A 21,311-nucleotide genomic window follows, 5' to 3' on the forward strand; every position below is an offset into this window, starting at 1 on the left:
AACCTCTTGAAGAGCAGCCAGTGCTCTTAACTACTGACCCATTTCTCCAGCCTAAAATTAAGTTATCTTAGTTTATGCATATAGATGTTTTGCCTCCATGTATGTCTGTACACTTTGTGCATGCTTGATGTGTCTGTCAGAGGCCAGAAGAGGGCGTTGGATCCCTTGGTACTGGGATGTTGTGATGGTTATGAGCCACTGTGGATGCTAAGGAAATGAACCTGGGTCCTCTGGAAGAGCCGTATTTCTATTTGTTTATCTTTGCAGTTCTGGTGATTGAACTCAGGCCCTCACAAATTCAAGGCAGCACTCTACCAAGGAGCTGTATCCCTAGATAGCTATATCGTCTGAATGGCCTTGAATTTACAGTGACCCTCCTGCCTCTTCTGACTGAGTGCCAGAATTATAGGCTGGAAATTATTGTATCCTTGGTATGTGACAGATGGTGAGATCCTACTGAGTGAGCATCAATGCGGCATTGAAAGTTTGAATATTTATTTCATTTTATTTTTATTTTTTTATTTTTTCCAGTCAGGGTTTCTCTGTGTAGCCCTGGCTGTCCAGGAACTCACTCTGTAGACCAGGCTGGCTGCAAACTCAGAAATCTGCCTGCCTCTGCCTCCCAAGTGCTGGGCTTAAAGGCGTGTGTGCCACCCCTGCCTGGCTAGTTTGAATGTTTTTAAATGACTGTAGCAGTAATCACAGTGACTGCTACTTACTGGAATCAAGGTGGTTTATGTGTTCATGTTCTGATTTAATTTCTTTCAAAAGCCTCAGAGGGCAGTGTTCATCATGCCCTGGGTCTTTTTGGCTTGTAGTTTGAGATTTCCTGATTCTCTCAGCCACAGAGCTGTAGCTTATATTGGAACTGGAATTGAAACCAAGCAGCTGGTCCTGGGCAGCCATTTTTTGCTTATTCATGTTGCCAATTGCAATCACATTTTTCTTTTTAAAAGACAGGGTCTGAAGACATAGCCCTTGTAGAACTCACTATGTAAACCAGGCTGGCCTTGAACTCACTGATCTGTCTGCCCTTGCCTTCTGAGTGCTGGAATCTTGTGTATCCTCATGTCCAGCTCATGGTCTCTTCAGAGCCCTGGTTCTTAACCTTCCTGCTGCTGTGGCCTCTGATACACTTCCTCATGCTGTGGTGACCTCCAACCATGAAATGGTTTCCTTGCTACTTCAGAACTGTAATTTTGTTACTGTTATGAATCATAATGTAAATATGTGATATGCAACCCCCAAAGGAGTCAACCTGTGGGTACAGGTTGAGACCCACTGCTTTAGGGGTAGGTGTCCGGATTTCTTAGGTAGACTTATTCTCTAACCTTGAAGGTTGTTCTGAGGATTAATTGAGATCAATTGTAACACTAGGCACAGGATAGAAATGTAACTACTGGGATGGTTAAATTTTTGATGATTTCCTGTTACATTTAGTAATCTTTGGCTTTTTGTTTGTTTTTTGGAGACAGGGTTTCTCTGTGTAGCCCTGACCATCCTGAAACTTGCTCTGTAGACCAGGCTGGCCTTGAACTCAGAGACCTTAATGCTGGGATTAAAAGCATGCACCCCCACAGCCCGTCTTCCATTTAGTTTTCTTTGGCTGAACTGTTATATGCCACTAACTCTAATCAGATTAGACGGAACTTATTGGAAATGCATAAACAATAAGATGGGTCACCAAGCATGATGATGCATGCCTGCATTTCCAGCATGAAGGGGGCAGAGGCAAGTTAGATGCTGGTTCAAGGATAACCAAGGTTCAATCAGTCTCAACCAACCAACCAACCAACCTATCATTCAGCAACCAACCAACCAAGCAAACAAACAGATAAGCAAACAAGACAAGTTCAAGTTGTTTTTTTTTTTTAAACAGCTATTAATCTTCTGTATGTCTCTATAGATCTGATTTCAGATAAATGGAGCCAGGGGCTGGGAGATGTCACAGCAGTGAAGAGCTTGTATTACTCTTTAGAGAACTTGAGTTTGATCTACAGTACTCATACCTGGTTGTTCATAACTGACTAACTCCAGCTCCAGGAATGAGATAAACATGCTCCTCAGACCTCAGCAAGCACATGTATTCATAGCCTTCTATAGACACACATGCATGCAAATAATTTTATGTTTTGAAATTGTAATAACTTTTTTTTTTTTTTGGCTTTTTGACAGAGGCTAGACTGAAACTCTCTATGGAAACTAGGCTGGCCTCCTGTTGTGCCTGTTTCATGAGCCCCCAAAAAACCACCGAGAAGCCCTTTCGGATACAATCACATTAAGGTCTTTATTCGAACTCGAGCTTGGGCCACACCGTTGTCACTGATGCAACAGGACAGAAGGGTGAAGCCCTGAGCCCAGTTTGCAGCAAGCATTTATAGAGACAAGCAATCAAGCAAGGGGGTATCTAGCTTGGCACACATCTGGTTGGGGGGGCTATTATTTAAAGGACTTGTTGTCCTTTAAAATGATTGGCTGGTGCTGGGAGCCAAACCATAAACTTTCAAGGATTTATTTATTATATACATTTTCTTATGTACACTGTAGCTGTCTTCAGACACACCAGAAGAGGGCATCAGATCTCATTACAGATGGTTGTGAGTAACCATGTGGTTGCTGGGATTTGAACTCAGGACCTCCTGAAGAACACTCTTACCCTATAAGTCATCTCTCCAGCCCCCAATAAACTTTCATAAGTAGGCTGGCAGTGGTGGCAGATGCCTTTAATCCCAGCACTTGGGAGGCAGAGGCAGGTGGATTTCTGAGTTCGAGGCCAGCCTGGTCTACAGAGTGAGTTCCAGGACAGCCAGGGCTACACAGAGAAACCCTGTCTCAAAAAACAACCAAATCAAACCAAAACTTTCATAAGTAAATATCTTAGGTACAACTGTAATTTCTGCTTTCCTCCTGATTGGTGGTTGTTAGGGAGTGACCTGGAGACCAGTGCTAGGTGCAGGCTTGGTGGTTAAGGAGTACAACTTTAGGTCCAGGTTCTCTAAGATGGAGCCTGAGTCCTAGATGGAGTTGGTCTGGTCTCTCCAACTCAGAGATCTGCCTGCCTCTGCCATTGAAGTTCTGGAATTAAACTACATATGGCTAAAATAGGTCTTTAAAAATGCCGGGCGGTGGTGGTGCATGCCTTTCATCCCAGCACTTGGGAGGCAGAGGCAGGTGGATTTCTGAGTTCGAGGCCAGCCTGGTCTACAAGGTGAGTTCCAGGACAGCCAGGGCTACATAGAGAAATCCTGTGTCGAAAAACAAAAACAAAAACAAAACAAAACAACAACAAAAAAAAACCAAAGCAAAACCCCAGATAGAGTGGGCGTGGAGTTGGCGTTGTCAGTGTATGGGGAGATAAGTTCACTCCCACAATGATGCTCCTTCCCCTCATTCCTCAGACAAACTTAGTAAGTATACCAGGTAAAAATATTAAATTTTATTTTTTAAAAGATTTTTTTTATTATTATGTAAGTACACTGTAGCTGTCTTCAGACACCAGACGAGGACGGCAGATGTCATTATGGATGGTTCTGAGCCACCATGTGATTGCTGGGATTTGAACTCAGGACTTTCAGAAGAGCAGTGCTCTTAACCGCTGAGCCATTTCTCCAGCCCCCTAAATTTTATTTTTATTACTGAGTTTGAACTCAAGGCCTTGATGCCAGGCAAATGCCCTTCCAGTGGGCTGCATCTCCTTATCTTTGTGAGGGCCAGGCTATGTACTGGACTGGCCTCAAATTAGGATCCTTGGACTTCTGTTCCTCCTGCCTGCACCTCCTGAGGGCTGACATTGTAGGTGTGAGCCACCGCTGCCAGTTTGCTAGGTGCTAAGGCTCAAACCCAAGGCTTTGTGCTTGCTGGGCAAGCAGTATATCAACAGAACTGCATCCCTACTGGAAACATGCTTCCTAGAATAGCCCTCATCTCATTCCAAAGGCTGAGGTGGCCAACTCTGATTTGTTTTGCGTGGTGGCTATACTTATATTTTTTCTTCCCCCACCACTTGCCACAGGCCAGTCGATCTGGGCCTCCCTCAACCCGCGGGAGAAACGGGGGTCCTAGTCAGGTCGACAAGACGTAAGCAAAGAAATGACAAACAGAGCCGACACAAGGGTGTGTTAGATCTGAATGTATTTCTTAAACATGGCATCAGACTTTTACAGTCATCTGGCAGCTCAGCAGTTAAGGTACATCTGAGGCACCTAAAACATACTGGGTCTAAAGCAGCAGCTATGTCCTCTAGACTGGTGCTGCATCTTTCGGGCCCAAGCGCTCTGGGCCCGGGGGGTTGCATGAATCTGAGTCCTAGCCCATCTAAGTTCTAGTGCTAGTCCTGCATGCGAGTCCAGGTGCCCTAGAGGGCAGGAACAGGGTCTGTTCTACCTGAGTATGCCTTGGGGGTGAGCAAGAGTGAAGCGAGAGAAGCATGTTTAAGGTAGCGAGATGGGGGTAGGTGGCGACTCTGACCTGTGACACTCAGAGAACCAAGGGCTGGACGTTGGTAGTGTGGTCAAGATCTCTCTCCTCAGGTGGGTCTAAGGACAAATGGGTTGGGGCTGTTGCTGAGTGCCTCCATTTTCAAGGCCAAACGAGAGAACACACACCGTACGCTTAGCTCATCGTTTACCAGGGCAGTCAGCATAATCTGTCACGTGTGCAAGTCAATTGGTGGTAGGTCAGAAGGTGGAAGAGACTCAGACGCCCATAATCCCTCCACGTAGGAATAAACACGGAGTATATATCTCCCACTTTACCCTATGTATTGTTTTTTTTTTTAACAAAAATGGAATCATACACCAGCTAGGTTTTGAATTAGCTTTCACTGTCAGTGAGTGCTCATTAAACATCCTTGGTGTAAGGAGATCCCTATACTTATTTCATCAGCTGCACACATTGGCTACTTAACTCAGTTGCTTCTAATCCCCTGGTTTTTTGTTTGTCTGTTTTCTTTTTGATGCTGCTGTGTATCAAACCCAGGGCCCCCGAGAGTCCCAGGCAAGTGCTCTACCACCGAGCCAGACACCCAGCCCCGCTTCTAATCCTTTGGCATTATAAAGCATGGAACGTGAGCATGTTCTTGATCACTTTCTGGGACCGTGCTACTGTCAAAACTCCGAAAGTTTTCCCAAGGCCACTAGCGACCTTTTTCCAGGCCACACGGGCAGCTCTCGTACTTCCTCCCGCAGTTGTGTGCCAGGGGACCACCAGGGGGCGAGCCTGAGCCGCTGGCCCTGCCACACTACGCATGCGCACGCCGCTGGGAAGCACGTGTGGAGGGCGGCGGAGCGGGAGGGGAAAGGTAGGAGTTGAGAGGTGAAGGGGCGGGGAGCTGCGCGGGCGCCGGGTGGCCGGGAGGGAGAGGGCGGGCTCCAGACACCGGACCTCCGGCCAGGAGCGAGCAGGCGGCTCTCCGCCGCTCCGTCGCCGCCGCCCGGGAGCTGCCTCGCCGCCACAGGTAGCTCAGCGCGCGTCCGCCCCCTGCGGCAGGGCCCCGGCGCCGGCCTCGCGCCGCTCGTGCCCGGGAGTTCCGGGATGCGGGCGAGCCCGGGCAGGGGCGCGCGGGCGTGGGCGCTGTCCAGCAGCCCGAGGGCGGCTCCGGACACCGTGCGCCCCGTTCCCGACCGCGCCCCCGCCCGGGCCGAACTGCCTGGGTCCCGATGGGTTCAGGCTCGGTGAGCTCAGGCAGCCTCGCTGCTGGAACCTGCCTTGGGGTTGTCCGGGGTTTCCAGGGTGAGGGCTAGACCCTGTGACTCAGTCCTGCCTCTTGCCGAAGATCCGATAGCCAGCCAGGCAGCTTGTAGATACACTCTGCTGGACGTGTTCGGTGTCTGGTTTTAGGTGTTGCTTAAACCTAAACTTTGCTCGCTTATGTCGCTCATGTTTACTTCTAGGTGGTTTTGTTGCATCAGGGTCATAATGTGATAGATAGCGCTAGCTGCAGGAAGCCGCGGGTCCATACTGCATCAAAGAAAGTTGTGCCGATGGAGGCGATGAGGAGAGAGGGCAGTGAGCCACAGGCGGCGGCGGGTGAGGGTTTCTGGCAGTAGTCTTCCCTAGTTTAGTTTATTTACTTCATCTCTTATGGTGACAGAACCGATGAATAAACTCTCTGGTGATCTTGCAATAATTCTTGTGAAGTCGACATAGGAACAGTCTTTAATGATGTTATCTTTGGGTGCGCTTGTAGAGTTCGCGTAAGCAGTGTGGTGCCATCTCAAGGTGTGCTAAACATTGAAGCTTTTATTGAAGTCAGGATCAAGTGTATCTAGTTAGTGCTGAATACATTTTAGGGGTAGCCTGTGTGATGCTCAAATGTATTATTTGCTTTTAAATGTTATTAAAGTATATGTTAATTATTTCAGATCTATAGTGTTTTTTATATACTTGCAGCGTTTCTGCTTGGCACATGTGGTTTTTTTTTTTTTTTTTTTTAAACGACCAACAGTGTATACAAGTATAAACATTATTTCTATACTCATTATTAAGTTATTTGGAGACGTGAGCCTAGGGCATTGGTCTACCACTGAGCAACACCTGTAGCTTTTTATTTTGAGTTAGGCTTCGTTACCTAGGCTGACCACAAAGTGTCATCCTCCTGTCTTGGTTTCCTGAAGATGTGTGTGCTCCTGCTTCTGCTCAGCACCCATTCTTTGGTCAAGTCGAAATGCAAGAGCTGGTTTTCACTTACTTGAAACTCCTTTGTTGTTGAATACTCTCTCTTGTTACTGTGGCAGGCTTGGGGGAGGGGGAGAGAAAGTACCTCTCCAGATGTTTCTATGTGCTCTATAAGTGACTGGTTTGGGAACCCTACCACCAATTTAGATTGCTATCCTGAGGTAGGTACAAAAACTTTATTCTTAGTTTGTGGCTAGAACACAGAACCATAAAAACTGTGATTTGCCTGAGGTCACATGTAAGCTGCCTAACTGTCCAGTTGGGAAACGAACCATGACTGCCGTACGCTTTTATTTGTTGATGTGGGTGGTTAGGGTTGCCACAATTCATGATCACTCCAGATACTCATCTCAGGGAGCCTAGAATTCATGCGCTGTCCGCTCAGTCCGACCGTCTGTATCCATTTGTTGGCTGCGACAAGTACTGTATGTGTGGTTTTCGTTCTCTCTCCTGTTGAATCAGTTTCCAGGGTCATCCAGCTGTACACGGAGGACCAGCCCTCCAAACCATGTCTTCCAGTTTTTGCCACGTGAGCTCCTGACCTTGGAACTTACTACTGACCAGAGTTGGCTAAAGAAACAGGATCCAGGTGACTTTAGCCACCTAAAGTGATACTTGTGGGTAATGTTTATTGAATTTTTCAAGGCTTGGGCTGCTGGGCTCCAGTGTTAGCTTATCTGAAATTCCATAATGAACAGATGACATGAAAGCGTTAACTCCTTCGTGGGTGAATTTCAGGCAAGTTTTTTCGTTGGCCAGTTAGGGGCTGTGCCTGTGTGCAAACTGTTTGCCGGACAACAGTACGTTTTTCCCTGCAGATGTGTCCACTGGCTTCATAGTCTCTCTATTGTTCTCTTAGCAAATGGGAGGTAGTAGAGGAGGTGGTATGAGTGGAGGAAGCTGCCTGTGCCACGGAGCCGGGTTCAAGATGGCCCGTCTCAGTACGGCAGGGCTCTCATCTCCTCCCTCTCCCCCACTCGGCTTGTTAGACTTTTCTAATTTTTAAATTTTTTTAATTTGTGGAAAATAATGTACAACATAAAATTTACAATTTTAATGATTAAATAGAGCAGTCAGGGATATTAAATATACTCACAGTGTTGTATAGCCGTCATTATTACCCATTTTCAGAACTTCTTAATTGATGTACACAGAAACTGGCCCTATTAAACAGTCCATATTTCCCATGCTGCCTACTGCTGGCAACCTCTGTTGTACTTTGTTTCTGTGAGCCTGCTTGTGATAAATTCTCTCTTCTGAGGAGAACTGCAATTATACTTTTTAGATTATTTTACTTTATTTTGTTTTATGTGTATGAGTGTTTTGCTTGTATGTTTGTATGTGTACCATGTGAATGCCTGGTGCCCTCAGAGGTTAGAAGAGGACATCAGATCCCTTGGAACTGGAATTAGGGATGGTCGTGAACAACTATGTGTGTGCTGAAAGCCAAACCCCTATAGTCCGCAAGAACAAGTACCTTTACTGCCGAGCCTTCTCTCCAGCTCCATGTCTTTCTTTTGTGTCTGGTTCCTTTCACCTTGTTTTGAAGGTTCATTCTTATATTGCTTATTACATTTCATTCCTTTCTTAGATTGAATTATAAAGCCACATTTTTTCAAGGGTTTCTATTTATAGTCAGGGCTGTCCTGGAAGTCGTAGACCAGGCTGGCCTTGAACTCAGATCTACCTGCCTCTGCTTCTGTAAGGATGCTGCTATCTGTATAGCTACACATTTTAAAAGAAATCTATCTTTCAATGAAGATTGGAGCTGTTCCTACCTTTTGGCTATTAGGGATGGTGGTGTCAGGAACAGAGTGTACAGTTAGTCATAGTCAAAAGGCTGACAATCAGGAGGAACACAAGTGTACTTTGAATTCTTACTTTCAGTTAATTGCATATTTTTGCATGCTATTTGGAGATACAGTTGTCAGTATCCATAGGAGATTGGTTACAGGATCCCCTTGAGGCACTAAAATGTGTGAGTTTTTATGTATATGGGTGTATTCCCTGTATATGTGTCTGTGCACCACACACATGCAGTGCCCAAGGAGGCAGAGGGACAGTTTTTTAGGAACTAGAGTCACAGATGGTTGTGAGCTGCCACGTGAGTGCTGGAAACACAGCTGGGTCCTCTGGAAGAGCAGCCAGCACTTTCAACCACTGACCCACGTCTCCACCACTAGGTTTATTTATACTATTTTAATTACATGTAGGTGTAGGTATGTTCTCTAGTGCCGAGGCTCAAGGAGGCTAGAAGCTGGAGGTGGAGTTTCAGGTTTGTAAGCTGTCTAATGTGAGCACCGGGAACTCAGTACATACTCTTAGCTACCGACATAGCTCTGCAGATCTCTTTGTGTGGCTTTGAACTATGTTGATTTCTCTTGTTGGGTCATAAAAGTTCTTTATATATTCTAGATGTTAATCCTCTGCTAGATAAATGATTTGCAGATATTTTCTCTCCCCCCACCCCGGCTGTCCTGTGTTCTTGAAAAGTACCTGAATTTGACTCCAGCACCCACATAGTGGCTTATAACTGCCTATGACTTCAGCTCCAGGGGATCCGGGGCCTTCGTCTAGATAGATTACACAGGTACTGAATTTATGTGTGTCTCTTCCCCTATATATTCACAGTTAAAAATAAAAACATTGTTTTGTTTAGTTTTTCGATTCACGATTTCTCTATGTAGCCCTGGCTGTCCTGGAACTTGCTCTGTAGACCAGGCTGGCCTTGAACTCAGAGATCTGCATGTCTGTGCCTCCTGAGTGTTGGGATTAAAGGCTTGTGCTATCATACTTGGCTCAAAAAACCCCCAAAATTGTTAAAAAAAAATAATGAAGGTGCTATAAGAGGGCTCAGAGAGTATAAAAAAGCACTTGTCCCACAAATCTGGTGACCTGAGTTTGACTCCAGACTCCACCTCAAAGTAAAGCGAGAGACCTAACTCCGTAGAGCTGTCCTCTGACCTGCACATGCATGCTTTGTTATGGGCAGAGCGTGCGTGCACACACACATGCACCCACTTACTCACACACGCAGGCACGCGCACAATGATAGTACATTAAAAAAGTAGCTGGGCAGGGGTTAGTACATTCCTTAATTCCAGCACTTGGTAGGCAGAAGCAGGTGGATCTCTGTGAGTTCAAAGTCAGCTTGGTCTATAGAGTGAGCTCCAGGACAGCCAGGGACACACAGAGAAACCCTGTTGTGAAAAACCAAAAAATAACAATAGTAAAATTTTTAAAAAGTAAGTCTTAAAAAGAAATTCTGTAAGCCCAGTGAAGTTTCTGTGCTGGGGGATGGAGACTAGGAAATACAAGTTATAGATGCATTGCATTTTGGGATATGTCTTCATAGTTAGCCCACCAACATATCACTCTTTGCCTCCTCGTGTGTAGAAGAAGGGGTTGGAGATATAGCTCAGCAGTTAAGATATGGCCACTGTTTATAATTCCAGCCTTGGAAGACCAAGATGAGGCTAGGAAGATTAGCCGTGTTGGCAAGCTCTGGATTTGAGTAGGGGACCCTGGCTCAATAAATAAGGTAAAAAATCAATTGAGAATGATTGGCAGCTACAGGCTTCCACATGCACACCCATCCATACATGTGTGCATCTACACATATACAAAAACTTGTATACACACATGAATACCACACATGCAAGAACTGGAAAAAGAAAAAAAAAAATACAGGAGTTTTGAAACCTGGTTTGGACTTAGCAGCGAATCGGATGGGAAACGTGGGGCAGCTGGGCAAGAAAGAGTTGCAGGCATGGAGTCTTCTCACACGGATGTTATTGGAAAGGGCCACTGTGCTCTGCAGCCATGGTGCTGAGAGCTTTGAGGACTCTAGCCCCTACAAAAGGGACGCCAGGGGAGCTGCTGCTCTGTGTCTTTCTTCAAGTCACTCTCCACTGAAAGACAGCTCTCTGCGTTCATTGTGGTGAGAGTGGGACCTGTTCCTTCCACACATTTGTAGTAAGGAATCTTGAAGTGGTAACGACAGAGCAAAGGCTCGTCACATCTTCCATTTTGGGGATTAAGTTATAGAAGTTGTCTAGAGTCTTAGTGTCTTCTATCAGAGCATGTTACCAGCAGGAAGTCAGGCAAGAGGACTAGCTAGTGGACTTGATTATGTTGGTATGTGGCTAGCAGAGGGGCGGGAAGGCCCTGGCCTTGCCTCTGCTAGCATGAGCTGAGGCTGAGGCACCTATAAGGGCCCGGCTGGGTGGTTTTTCCGGCTTTAAAATAGATTCTCTGGTAGCTGAAGAGACTGCTCAGTGTTTAAGAGCACTTGTTGATCTTGTAGAGGGTCAGAGTTCAGGTGTCAGTATACACATCAGGTAACCACAACTACTCCAGTTCTAGGGTGGACATTTAACCTCCTTTGCTCCTTGGGCACCTGAAACCATGTCCTCATACACATATATGCAGATACACACATATACAGTTAAGTGAACATTTAAACAATTAGAATAGAGATTTTCCTCATTAGCAGTGATAAATCAATTCAATCATCTTACTAATAATTCTTTTTTTTTTATTTTTCGAGACAGGGTTTCTCTGTCTAGCCCTGGCTGTCCTGGAACTCACTCTGTAGACCAGGCTGGCCTCGAACTCAGAGACCCCCCTGCCTCTGCCTCCAAAGTGATAGGATTAAAGGTGCGCGCCACCACTGCCTGGCTCTTACTGATAATTCTTGGCTAGGTCACAAAGGAATAAAAATGGACCCTTTGCTTGTTACTTGATTGGGGAGTATCTGGCTATGACAACCATCACAATCAATGAATTTGATTAGTTCTCCCTTCAGTGGAGGTGTTGCTGTGCATCCCAGCAATGACTCAAGAATGTGGAAATCATCCTCTTTAGTGCTTGTGCTTCAGAGTCCCTGAAATCTACTTCACTCATTAACTGAAATGAAAGGAAATTCCTCTCTACTTTTCAGTACAGTTAGCTTGGTCTGTTGAAAGTTCCTCTAGTTTATTTGCCTAGTTTTGATGCTTAGAGAAGCTAAATTTCTTGCCCTGAGCATTGCTGCTTTGCAAAATAACTTAAAACAAAAATACACCTTTTCCCCTGAAGATTCATGGTTTGCACTAGGGGACTGGCTTAGCTCAGTGGACAGAGCTGCAGTGACTTTCCACCCTAATCCAGAAGAGATGTCAGGTGCACCCAGGGAGCACAAGGCGCCTTGGCCGTGGCCTCGAGGGACTGCAGGCAGTAAAGGGTGCTGACAGTGTCTAAGAGCGCCCAGAGCTGCAAATCCAGCCACAGAGGCTCAGGTGGAGGCTGCTACGCCCACAGGAAAGCTTCCTTCACTAGTTTATAAGTTTAGCTTTTAAAAGGCAGAAATTTATTTATAGAATATAAAGTTTAAAAGTTGTAAGAGCGTGCCCAGGAAAGTGTCCCGTCCGTTCTGCTCCTGTTACAGATCTTCCCCCTAGTGACAGAGTTCCTTTCCATATGTCCATTCAGGGGTATTTTTGCATAAACACAGAGATTTTTTTTTTTTTTTTTTGAGTTGGTTAGGGTTCCTTTTTTTTTTTTTCTTTTTGGTTTTTCGAGACAAGGTTTCTCTGTATAGCCCTGGCTATCCTGGAACTCACTCTGTAGACCAGGCTGGCCTTGAACTTAGAAATCCGCCTGCCTCTGCCTCCCAAGCGCTGGGATTAAAGGCCTGTGCCACCACTGCCCGGCCTGACTTCTGCCTTTAAAGTGTGTTCTGGGGATCATACTCAGGTCATCAGGCAAGCACCTTATGCACTGAGCCATCTTGCCAGACCCATCTTGTAGATTTATGTTTAAAATTATCATTAGGTATTTTTTATATTTTTGCCTATATATCTGTTATACATTTGGGGTTTACTTTAGTGTGAACTATAGTTTGAACTTATTTCTTTCCAAATTTGCAGAATATCTATTGTTGAAGAAGCCATCTTTTTCTCAATTGCCTAAACTTTCTCATCATATTCTATATGTGGTATACTTTGCCACATGCACTTGTGGGTCTGTTGACAGTTTTTGTTCTGTTACAGAAATCTGAATATTTATGTGTCAGTACCCACTTTTAACTACTCTATAATATGTTTTAATATTTGGTAAACTTAGTTGTACATACATACATGCAAAAAAACCACTCATATACATAAAATTAACTAAATGAATCTAAAAACATGTTTTAAAAATTAACCTATACATGTTCTATTTTATTTCATTTCATTTTATGTGTATGTGTGTTTTGAGACATGGCTTCCCTCCGTATCCCTGGCTGTCTAGGAATTCACTCTATAGATCAGGCTGGCCTCGTCCTGGCCTGGTCCTCTGCCTCTCAAACACTGAAATTAAAGGCATGCACTACCACCACCTGGCCAGATTCTACATGTTTTAGTGGGACTAGGTTATATTTTTAGATTATAATGTAGATATATTATATTTTAGATATAGTATAGGAAGAACAATTTCTTTTGAAATAGTGCCTCACTATGCAGTGCTAGCAGGCCTGGAATTCTCTGTGTAGACCAGACTGGCCTCCATCAGTCTGTAGGGCAGGAGCTACAGGCGTGTACCGCCGACCACGCCTGTGTGTGATATTCTTGTAATATCCATCCTTACTGAGGATAGGGCATGGCTTTTCTCTTTGTTCAAGTCTTTTTTATTCCATAGAGAAACAGAAAGATCTTTTTGTTTTTTTTTGTTTTTTTTTTTTAGTATTTTGAATTATGTCTTCTGCTTATTCATGATAGATGTGAAAGCAGTGATTTATTTTTAAAACTTGCTGATTTACCATGTGTGTGCACACTCACATGTGCTACCATTGTTGAGTGTAGGTCAGAGGACAATTTCTCTCTTTTCACCAGGTGAAAGCCAACTTGGGTCATCGGCTAGTGGCAAACACTCACACCTACTGAACCTTCTTGCCAGCCCTGGCATGGATTTCCTAAATGTCAGTTCTCACTGACTTATGTGACCCTTTTATCAACTGCAAAAGATTTCAGTTGAATTTATTAGACTTTCTAGAGATGTAACAACATCTGCAGTAATAAAAATGCAAACAAACAAAACACCCTTCCTTTTTAGTTCCATGATTAGGGATGCGCTGATTTTGTCCATTCGGAGTGAGGCAGGCTCCTGGGTTAGAAAAACACCTCTGCCTGTGTCTGTGAGGGTCATTTCCAGAGAGGACTGACTAGGGGCTGGCCTGGGGTAGACAGGGCCCATGTTGAATCCAGGGGAGGAGAAAGCCTGCTCTTTCGGGCATTTTCTTCCTCTTTGCTTCTTGGTTGACGAGATGGAGCTGCGTTGTCTCTTCATTCCTTCTCTGCCATTCCAGACTAAGACCTCTGAAACTGAGCAGAAATACACGATTTATTTATGTCCATATTTTGTCACAACCTCATTTCTCTGGGACCTGTTTTCCCTGTTACTTAAACATAGTTGCTGTGACACCATGCCTTCTGGGTCTGAAGCCTTTGGAACTGATATGCAAGAGCTTTAACAAACTCGGAGAGCTGGGAATCGTGGTGACACATGCCTTTAATTTCAGAATCCCAGGGGCTGGTGGATCTTTGAGTTTGAGGCCAGCCTGGTCTATAGAGTGAGTTCCATGATAGCTAGGGATATGCAGAAACTGTCTCAAAAAAAAAAATTTGGAGCTGTGAGCTAGGGAAGTCATATAGTGCTGTCTACAGAACTTAGTGATCCTGGTAGGAGCACATACGAGAATGCTGATAGAAATACAGGCAGTAAGGACTGGGCTGAGATATTTTAGGTGGGAGCAAGGACTCTTGAAATTAGACTAGAAGTCATTCATGTTACATTCTAGCAGAAAATGTCTATATTTTGGCCAGGTCTGGTGCAGGCTTATAGTCCCATCTCCTGAGGAAGGTTGAGGCAGGAGGATAGCAAGTTCATACCTGCCTAGGCAACTTACTGAGATTCTGTCTCAAGTTTTTTTTTAAAGAAGTAAAGAGAGGCCGGGCTGTGGTGGTGCACACCTTTAATCCCAGCACTTGGGAGGCAAAGGCAGGCAGATTTCTGAGTTGGGCCAGCCTGGTCTACAGGGTGAGTTCCAGGATAGCCAGGGCTAAACCCTGTCTCAAAAAACAAAAACAAACAAACAAAAAACAAAACAAAACAAAAAGAAGTAAAGAGACGACTTGGGGTTGACTTAGTGGTCTAGTGCCATGGTTCCTAGATTCTATCTTTGTACCAGAAGGGAAAAAAAAGAAATTGTCTCTGTTTTGTCTGGGTCTGAGATTTTTGTGAGACTAAGTTTAAGGATGGTAGATTAGTGGTTTGGAGATGTAACTCAATTTGTTGAATACTTGCCTAGCATGCCTAAAATCCTAGATTTGATCTCCAATACTACATAGATTGAGTCAAATGCCTGTCATGCCAGGGATCAGGAGGTGGGGACTGGAGGAGCAGAAGTTCCAGGTCATCATCAGGTACAAGTGTGAGGCTATTCTGGACTATATGAAATGCTGTCTCAAAAAGAGGAGGAGGAGGAGGAGGAGAAGGAGGAGGAGGAGGAGGAAGAGGAGGTGGTAGTAGAGAGAAGGTGGGGGTTGATAGGTGTGGGGTGTAGAAGAGGAGAGTGTGGGGGTGATAGGACAGGATGTATTATATACATATATGAAATAGTAACAAAAAGGTTTTTTCCGAGGTAATAAGATTACTTTATCTGGTGAGGGAGTTTCAAAGCACTGCAGAATTCAGCTAGGGTGGTTTATAGTGGCATGTGGGAGGATAAAGCAGAACTGAAGGGTTTGAAACCTTATAGTATACTCAGAAAAAGAACAGAAAAGCCTCGTTGCTGAAGCAGTTAGGATTGTTGAAGAAGCCAGATATAATACTTTGCAGCAAAGCAGTAGGGAAGACGCATTGAGAACATCTCAGAAATTGGCTAGATTCTGCCTATAGCATCATGCTCAAGCATGTAAAGGTTTTAACTCATCTGAGAGACTCCTTTGAGAAGAGAGCCCTGGGACGCCCTACTGCACAGGATTGCCTAGGGTTAGAGGTCCCTGCAGCCATGGTTTGAGGGGCCCTAGCTAGTGCTTGAGTTGGCAGATCACATGGTAACACCCATGTGATACAGTTTTTCAGAAATGCAGAATGTGGGTTATGGGGGTAGTGAAGGCTTCCACTTGAATTTTTCTTTTTTTTTTTTCTTTTATTTATCTATTTTGTGTGTTTTTTGCCATAGAAATCAGAGGACAGTTTGTGGGAATCAGTTCTCACCTTTTACCATGTGGCTTCCAGGGACTGAACTCAGGTCATCATCTTGGCAGTAAAAGCCTTTATCCACTGAGCCATTGCTCCTTTAATCCTAGCACTTGGGAGGCAGAGGCAGGTAGATCTCTGAGTTCCAGGACAGCCAAGGCTACACAGTGAAACCCTGTCTCAAACCAACCAACCAACCAACAAACAATCCAAAAGCCCACAACCTCCCCAAAAAACCACCAACAAAAAAGGACAGCCTGAAAGACCAAGGAATGTATGTCAGGGTCAGGATCCCCATAGTCGTCCTTGAAGGTGCAGTGAATGAATATAGCTATGAGTTGAGCTAGAGATGCAGTGGAGCCCCCAGGAAGTCAGAGATGCCGAGAACCTGGGATGTCTCCTAAGGAAAGTCATGGCCGTGAGCAGAGCCAGCCTGAGAAGGAAGTCTCCTGGGCTATGGCCAGCAGCGCCGTGGAAGCAAGGTGTTCTTTAAAGCAAATCACTTCCTAGTTTGATGCTACCGGGTTTGATATTTGGCCCTCCTCCTTTTCTGTACCACAGTTTATCCCTTTTAGACTTGGAATATTGGGGTTGGAAAAATGGTTTGGCAGTTAGAGTACTTACTGTTTTTGCATAGGATGCAGGTTCAAGTCCCAGCTACTCAGATAGTGACTCACAACCATCCATAGCTCCAGTTCTAGGGGATCTGACATAGGGGTTTTAGTATATTTTGAACATGTAATAAAAAGCATGGCCTCATTAAAAAGATGTGCAGCCAGTAGACAAACATCTAAAGCTTTTGTATGCAGGGTGTCCAACATAAGCAGATCTTTAATTTTAATTTACTGTCCCTACTGTTATGGTTGGAAGATGAGCCAGATGTCAGGTGCAAATTTGGACAGCAAAATTAATAACCATTAGAATTGTGCAGGCTGGGGGTTGTGGAGATTTACCTGCCCTATTTGCCAGTTTAGTATATGGTAAAGATGTTTTCATCAGAATGAATTTGGCAACTCTAGGACTGTCAGATTGATGGGCAATGTTTCCCCAGAGCATGTGGTTGGGCCTTTCTTAGACTTTTCTGACCCTCACCAGGTACTGGTAGGCCCAGTGATTTACCTTTCTGATAAGCTCTTGGGTGCTGCTGCTGTTGGATTGGAGACCATTCTCTAAAATCTCATTGGTACAGGGAAGGAGTGAACAAAGTATGGACAGATGGCTCAGTGGGTGGCACTGGGCCCACAAGCCCGAGGAACTGCACAAAGGTGAAAGGACAGAGCTGATTCCACAAAACTGACCTCTGACCTCCTCATCTGATCTATGCTGTATGTCTGTGTCCATTTCCTGTGCCAGTCATATGATACTCTTGAGTACACATATACATTTTAAAAACACCAGGTGAAGGGGATTTTAGGCTGGGACATTTGTGAAAGATGGATGGATGGATGGATGAAGCACTCCCTCTATTAGTTTGTTTATTCAATTTATTGTAGCGTGTGTGTGTGTGTGTGTGTGTGTGTGTGTGTGTGTGTGTGTTCGTATGTGGAGGTCAAAGGACAGTTTTTGACAGCTAGTTCTCTCCTTCCACAGAGGGAGGGTTCTAAGGATAGAACTCAGTCAAGCTTGTGTGCCAAGCTTGACCCAACCATCTCACTGTTCCTTATTTTTTACTTTATTCTGAAAAGGTATTGTTGCCTGTTTGCTGCCAGAGCTTCTGGTCTTCTTTGTATCACTCCTGGGAGGTGAGAGGTAGGTTTGTGGTGACCAATGTCTGGATAATTAGTATCTGATTTGTGGCTTGATTTGGTTCATTTGTTATCTAGAAAGTTTTGTTGTTGTTGTTGTTGTTGTTGTTTGTTTTTGCTTTTTTGTTCTTTCAAAACAGTTTCTCTGTATATTCTTGGCTATCTTGGAATTTACTCTGTAGACCATGCTGACCTGGAACTCACAGAGATCTTCCTTCTGCCTCTGCCTCCTGAGTGCTATGACTAAAGGTGTGTGCCACCACAGATGGGATATCTAGTAAGTTTTTGGTTTTGTTTTTTTTCGAGACAGGGTTTCTCTGTGTAGCCCTGGCTATCCTGGAACTCACTCTGTAGACCAGGCTGGCCTCAAACTCAGAAATCCACCTGCCTCTGCCTCCCAAGTGCTGGGATTAAAGGCGTGCGCCACCACCGCCCGGCTAAGTTTTTAAGCCTTTGTTTCTGTTTGAGATGTTGTCTCATGTAACCTACCAGACTAGTCTGAAAGTGACTAAATAGCTGAGGTTGGTCTTGAACTCTTGGTTCTCCTGCTTCTACCTCCCAGGTGCTGGTACTATAAATCTTCATCCCCATGTCCCGCTTTGGCTTTTTTTTTTTTTTTTTTTTTTTTTTTTGTTTTTTGAGACAGGTTCCCACATAGCCCAGGTTGGCCTTGAACTCAGTGTGTAACTGAAGCTGGCTTTGAACTTAGGCTCTTGAACTCCTGATCCTCCTCCTACATTCAAAATGCTGCGATTATACCTGTGTACCATTTAGCACAGTAAGTTCTTATTGTACCAAGAATTATTCTAGACACTGGTGTACAGTCATGGACAGGAATTTGCTTATAGTCTTGTCAGGGCACAGAGCACACGTAATTACAGTTTTAAATGTCTGAAAGAGAATAGGCTCTGTGAGAACTGGAGATGTATGCAGTCATATGGAGAACATGTGGTCAGGTGAGCTGTTTTTGTATAATGACCTGAGATCTGGTAGATGTAAAAGAGCCACCTATAAAGAGAAGGCGTCAGAGAGAACAGGACGTGCCATTGGTGGAAATGAGGCTGAAGAGGACAGAATCAGGGGGGCAGTGTGAGATGAAGTGGGGAGGAGCGGGGTGGCTGTGCAGAGCCCCTGCAGACAGGGGCAGGCCTCTGGGTTATGTTCTAAGTATACAAGGATCAGAAGAGGACAGAAAGGGAGCAAAGGGGACAGCCCAGCTGGACAGCTGGTGGGGCTTGGAGGAGGGGACAGAGGGTTGAGAAAAACCACCTGGTGGGGCTTGGAGAAGGGGACAGAGGGTTGAGAAAAACCACCTGGTGGGGCTTGGAGAAGGGGACAGAGGGTCGAGAAACCCACCTGGTGGGGCTTGAAGAAGGGGACAGAGGGTTGAGAAAAACCACCAAGTGTCTGATTTGGGGGCTGTGCATATGTGAATACTGGATGAGGAGTGAGGTTAGAAAGCGTGCTTGTCTGTGAGGTAGAGAGCAGCGTGTGAAATTCTGATGAGAGGTACAAATGATACATCAGACATGTTGATAAAACTCAAGATTTGCCCAACATGAACTAGCTCACTTACAGTAGCAAACTGAAGAACAGTTTTAGTAACATGGTGATTGATGGCCTCATAAACTGTAGCAGTAAAGAGATTTTTCAAAGTAAAAACAGCTGAGAATTCTACAGAAGTAAATTTCTCTAATACAGGGAATGTGGTTGAGTGTGGCTATCCTACCCAGAAGATCAGGGTCCTTACAAGTCGAAAGCAGTGTTCCTACCCCCCCACTCCCTTAGTCTTAATCAGGAGCTCTGGACAGGCTGGAACTCTGGATCCTTCTGGTTCAGCCTCTTTGAATACTGGGGTTCCAGTCACCAGCCACCATGTTCCACCCCCATTTTAACAGGTCTCATTCCACAGTTGAGTTGCTTTGTGGCCTGTAGAGAGGCCGCATATCATAGTGGAAGCATGTTAGAGAGCTAAAGAGAATGGAGAGAGGCCGGGGTCTCCTTCAAGAACCTGCCCCGGTGACTGGAAGACTTTCCATTAGACCCCATCTCTCAAAGGTTACATCATTTCCCAATAGCAGTGTCCTCAGACTAAGAATTACACACATGGGCCTTTGAGACACATTCAAGATCAAATTGTATTAAAAAATTTAAATAAACAAACAAAAAAATTGATCTCTCTTAGCGGTAAGTGCCTTCTAGGTAGAATCGCTGATGCCAGAGTTTGCTGACTGATACGGAATACAGTGAGATGGCACTGTCTGTAGTTAGATACCCCTGTTGGGTTATTCTGCTATTCATTGGATTCTGTAGGGTTCTGTGGCCTGCCCAGTATTTTTGGTGCTTGATTTTGCAACATGTAAATTTTACTCAGGAGTGTGTGATGCTATAGATAGTGAAATAAATGGTATTAAACTAGGGGAGGGACTAAGGTCAGTTGGTAAAATACTGTGTAAGAATGGGAACCCCAGGTCTGTCTCTAGCCACATGAAAAGAGCTGGGTGTTGGTGCTTGTAATTCTACCACTGGGGAGACAGGTAGATCTGCGGGGTCTAACCCCATCTTGGCTCTGTCTTGACGTAGCTAGTGGGATGAACCAAGAAAATAGTGTGTGTCAAGTGCTTACATTTGTATTTGGTGCAAGATAGCTGCCTAATTCACAGTGTTGCTGGGCACGGAGCTCTGTTATTTTGACTTTACTACTGTTCCTATGCTACTGTTGCTACTTTGTATTAAGTTACTTTGGGGAGAAGATAGGGACTCAAGAAACAAAATAACAATTACTCACTCACTACCCAGGAATAAATCCTGTCCATATTTTGAAATTTAAAGGCTTTTTTTAGTGAGATTGTGAACATAGGTTTATACATTTAAATAATCTTTTCTCCACCCCCCCTTCTCCCTCCCTCCCTCCTTCCCTTTTCTTTTTTCCATCTTATGTAGTCCAGGTTGGTTTCAAAGTCTGTGAGCAGTTAGAGAGTGACCTTGATCTCATCTCTTGCCACCATCTTCCCAAGTGTAGGGCTATAGGCATGAGCTATCATGCATAACAATATTTCCTAAAAATTGTGTGCACATGTGCATGTGTGCCTGTGAGAATGTGTGTATACACTTGTGTGTGAGCAAGTACAGGCAGGCAATGCACACGTAAGTCTGAATGAAGGCTAGAGGATACCTCTCTGGATTCAGTCTTCTCTTGCCACCTTGTAGGATCCCAGAATCTAACTCATCCTCATAGGCCTGTGCAAGTACTTTACACTCTTGCCAGCCCGTAAAACATCGCTTTTATAAAAATAAGATTATAGACCGGGCCGTGGTGGCGCATGCCTTTAATCCCAGCACTTGGGAGGCAGAGGCAGGCGGATTTCTGAGTTTGAGGCCAGCCTGGTTTATAAATGAGTTCGAGGCCAGCCTGGTTTAAGAGTGAGTTCCAGGATAGCCAGGGCTATAGAGCGAAACCCTGCCTTGAAAAACAAACAGACAAAACAAAACAATAACAATAAGATTATAATGTTGTAAAATGTTTTTGTTATGGAACAGACTCGTCCTTTAACCACACATGTGTAGTGGCATGCACCCAATTTTAAAAAGGTCTTCATAGGCCTGGCAGTGGTGGCTCACACCTTTAATCCCAGCACTTGGGAGGCAGAGGCAGGTGGATTTCTGAGT

General features: G+C 44.8%; 1 protein-coding gene across 2 annotated transcripts in view; it reads left to right on the forward strand.

Moving 5' to 3' along the window:
* Positions 1–5,238: 5,238 nt before the first annotated feature.
* The window catches only part of Scap (SREBF chaperone), a 56,165-nt gene continuing 40,092 nt past the window's right edge, over positions 5,239–21,311 (forward strand). Inside the window, exon 1 of one of the 2 annotated variants that reach the window (XM_031346409.1) lies at positions 5,239–5,299. The gene's annotated coding sequence lies outside the window, so the exon portion shown is untranslated. The other variant, XM_031346408.1, reaches the window with a different exon arrangement.

Source organism: Mastomys coucha, unplaced genomic scaffold (genome assembly GCF_008632895.1).
Source record: "Mastomys coucha isolate ucsf_1 unplaced genomic scaffold, UCSF_Mcou_1 pScaffold23, whole genome shotgun sequence".
Lineage (NCBI taxonomy): Eukaryota > Metazoa > Chordata > Mammalia > Rodentia > Muridae > Mastomys > Mastomys coucha.